Source organism: Numenius arquata, chromosome 6 (genome assembly GCF_964106895.1).
Source record: "Numenius arquata chromosome 6, bNumArq3.hap1.1, whole genome shotgun sequence".
Classification (NCBI taxonomy): domain Eukaryota; kingdom Metazoa; phylum Chordata; class Aves; order Charadriiformes; family Scolopacidae; genus Numenius; species Numenius arquata.
In genome coordinates, this window is record NC_133581.1 from 66,108,989 (window position 1) to 66,113,240 (window position 4,252).

Genomic DNA, 4,252 nt, shown 5'->3' on the forward strand with positions numbered 1-4,252 from the left:
CACTTTTGCATTTCAGTAGCCTTGAACATTAAAAAAAAAAATAAAATAGATAAACCAGTCCTATCTTATCGGAGACCTTTAACTCTGTCAGAGGACATAGGACTAACCAAGGCGTTGGAGCTCTTTTATTGTTTCCATCTCAATTAACGGTCATATTTCTCAAAGCTTTGCCTTGGACTCTCTAAACCAGGCCATTCTTTACCACCTTTGTATTTGTTTTAGCTGTGAAACACTTAACTCCAGCAGTCGCATCCAACTTCCAGACGAGATGTTCTGCTTCTGGGCAATGGAGACACAAAGGAGATGCCTGCTGAGAAAAAAAATACAGACAGGTTTTAACCCACCCACGCCCCCAGAATAAAAAAATTACTAGAAGTCTTGTCTAAGGTAGGGAAAAGAATGCTCTTTTCACATGAAAACGCAATGTTCCTGGCCTAACTCTATTAGAAACCTACTTAATGCTGCTGAAACATCACCTAATACCACCACACTAAGTGGTTTCTTCGTCTGCTTTTGCTAAAGGGGATAAAAGTACAATTCACCCAAAGTAACCCACTCCAAAGTCCCTGGAAACAACAAAATGTTTGGTCTCAACTCAGCAGTGGCTTATAGTTGAATCTGGCATTTGTTCTTGGGTTAATTCCCGCTCCCCTCTTCCCCAGGGAAGAAAACCAGCAAGGTCTGAGTCTGCTTGGAAAGAAATGTGATTTCCCTAAGAATGTAGCTTTGGGCCTTGGAGGATGAGACCAGCTGCAGGATGCTTTCACCTGTACCGCCGGAGCGGATTTTTGACTGAAATCTCTAACAGCAGGGAACATTCGGTGTCAACGCACCGTAAATAACAGAGGATGTAAAGATATGCTGAGAGAAAAACTACTCCGGCTTTGTTTCCAACTGTACTTTGCATTAGAAGATTGCTAGTTTGCATTTTAGACTAGCTCCAGTAAAAGCCGGGAGCTTATAAATGTGCTACAACATCTAGCTATTAGGTGTCAGGCTGCCAGAGTGTAATGTAATACCCAGAGTCGGGTACCTCGTTTTTCTATTTATAGCCCGGAGAGCGTTAGACACCTCCCAAGGGCGAGTGGAACCTCCTACCTAACAAGCAGAGGGACTTGCTTGCAGGAAACATCAAAAGAAGGATGTAGGAGACTGTGCTTTGCATGGCCAGCGTGTAGGTGTTTCCATCAGCTCGGCATCCCGGGCCCACACATCTGGGGTTTAGGCGTCTCTAAGCGCTCTTTGAAGGAACAGAACAAGGTTACCGAGTTCTTTTGAACACCGTGGGCTGTTGCCTGTCGTTTGTTGTATGTGCTAATCCAGGTGGGAGAGCAAAGGAACGGGAAGACGCTCTCCAAACTCATCCTGGTGAGGATCCAAATGTCTTTCTCTCTTACCTGCTGGGGCCATGCCCTCCTCCCAGCCTGCAGGCTGAGGCTCGGTGGGTGGCTATCTCACACCCCTCTTAAAAACATGAAACCCAAAGAACGGAGCAAGAAAATGCAGCAGAAGGCATAACTGTGCTTCCTAGTTGTAAGGCAGGAATTTAGCTTCTGTTTTTTGCTCCTGTAATTTGTTCTGGTTTTTAAACTAGCAGCCACTTCAGATGAAAAGCGTAAGCGGAACTGGGAATGACAACCAATGCACCATAACGGTTTTGCTGCACACTTGATTAAGAGGTTATCAATTAAATTTGGCAGGAGGACTACTCTGTGCCCTCTACAGCATCATGCTGGGCTCCACATACAGTAGTTTGCCTGCAGAGGCTTTTCTATGACTCCCTGCAAGTGGCAGGTACGTGGCACTGTGGGCTACAGCTTCGTAACTCCATTTGCCTGAACTTTCACCAAAAATATATTCAGGACTTGTAATTATTTCAGGGCTAAATTTGGAGATGGGTTTCCCTACATGCTCCATATTGCTCTTCAATAAGGTTCATTTTTCATAGAATCATAGAATGACTTGGGTTGGAAGGGACCTTAAAGATCACCCAGTTCTAACCCCCCTGCCCTGGGCAGGGACACCTCCCACCAGACCAGGCTGCTCAAAGCCCCATCCAGCCTGGCCTTGAACACCTCCAGGGATGGGGCAGCCACAGCTTCCCTGGGCAAAGGTGGGAAGAATTATCCTCAGAAAGAACAATATCCCATGGGAAGGAATGAAGAGCAGAAAGAGCAAGTTAGCAGATTTCCATATAACCATCTCCTTGGTACAAAATGTGTCTGATAATGATAGTTGTACTGTCAAGAAATAGATAAATTCAAATTGGTTCTCAAAGCTTCAGTGGCTAAAATGCAGGCATATTATAAAATCATCGGGATTATACGAGAATGACTTGGTTAATCTTTCAGGCATGTATAATATCTGTACAGGATAATGAGTTTATATTCATATTTCTTGTTTATCTCTTAAATGGCGTTGTATTTGTTCATCTTAATGCAATAAAATCAGCAGCAGTCAGGAATTTGGCTGAAAATAAACATTACCATGTTTTATCTTAAAATGGCACTGCAGTACTTTCAAATTCACGGCGTTATTCAAATCCATCAAGACCCTTGCGGTGACCTAGATACTGTTAGTGGAAGGTGTGACTGCAGCGCATTAAGGAAACCCATTCTGGCTTTAACCTGGCTAGCTCAGGTGACAGCCAGTGACACTGCACGGCACACCCTGAGCCTGCCAAGGACCCAATTTAGGTACTCGGTTTACCCATCTGCCCTGAAGCGCATACGGCTGCGTTATCGCTGATGGTGTTATTTGAGCTTGTGAGATTAAAGCCCCAGCTGAAATGCAGCCTAAATTCAGTACTGACATCCACAGGAATGGGAATTTAGCAAATGCCCCAATCTAGATGCTCCGAGGAGCAAACAAGAGTTGTTCCAGCATGAAGGAATCCTTCAGATGCAGGTATACGGGAAGAAAAAATCATTTTTGGTTGGAAGGAAGATGCTCCTAAACTCATTTTTTCCCCTAAGTAGTTCAGCATGGCTCATATCATTGGACTATGACCTGGTATCACAAGGCAGAACTGCTGAATGTCCTCAAATTCCACTGATTTGGGAGAAAAAGGGGAGTAGCCAAACCCAGCCAGCACTGAGGACTGCATTGGACTGGACTCTGTGGGCAGAGTCTACAAATACCAACTCCTGTAGCTCTACTGTTTAATTGGGTCTTTTTCATACCATTGCAGAACCTGGCAACGACCTCCACAGGAATCTCTTACTGTCTCACAGTAAATCAATGATTTTGGGAGTAGTCCAGACAGTGGAAGTTTGTGAATCTTTGCTGTAACCCCTCCAGTCTGTACAGGGAACCTGGGGGGTGACGTTTCTCCAACTGCTACATCTCCAAAAACGCGAGACTCATTATTGCTGTGGGAAACCGCTCTGCACTAATGGTCTTTAATCCATTTACTGCTGTCTTCATCCACTGTAATCACGTTTATGTAAGAATTTACCGACATCTTACTCTCCTGCCGCATGGAGGTCCTGCATTTTTAGGCTGTTTGCAAGGTATGGCTGCCCTCCGCCGTTTACATCACTCCTGCTGCTCAGCACTTTCCTGGTTGGCAAGACTTGGTTTATTTTTTTTTCAAAAGCCGTCTACATTTTTGCAGTGCCACCAAGTGGCTGGGCTCTCCACTAGCATTTTAATTTCAGCAGATTTTTATAAACAAACGCAGAACAAACTGTCTTGCAGATGAGAATCGCGTTAAACACAACCCACCCCAGCAAACCGGAGGCTCGGTACGATGCAGGAGGGAATAGAGGGGAAGCAAACTTCGGCACAACCCCAGGCCTCTGTAAACCCGGCCTCGGCTCCTCAGGAGGCAGCACGGCGCGATCGCTGAGGCACGGACATAGGTCCGCTTGGGCGCCGGGAAGGCAATGGGAAGCCCGCGGTCCTATCACTCTACTCCCGAGTCCCCGTACGCCGTGAGGGCCCCACAGCCTGGGCCGCCGCCTGAGGTGTAGCCTGGGCCCGGCATGAGGCGCTCCCCCCGCCGCCATCTTAGAGCGGCGCCCCCACGGCGGGCGGGACACCAAGGGATGACCGCGCCCGACAAGCCCCGCAGCCCGTCGGCCAATGAGAGGAGGGAAATGCTCAGCGCAGCCAATGAGAATCAAGCGTCGTGACACGGGTGACCAATAAACAGCTCGCTCCGCGACTTCAGCTCTGCCCATCAACGGTCGGCCCTGAGCGGACCAATGAGAGCTTGCGGGTGGGCCGCGAGTGGCCAATGAGCGTTGGC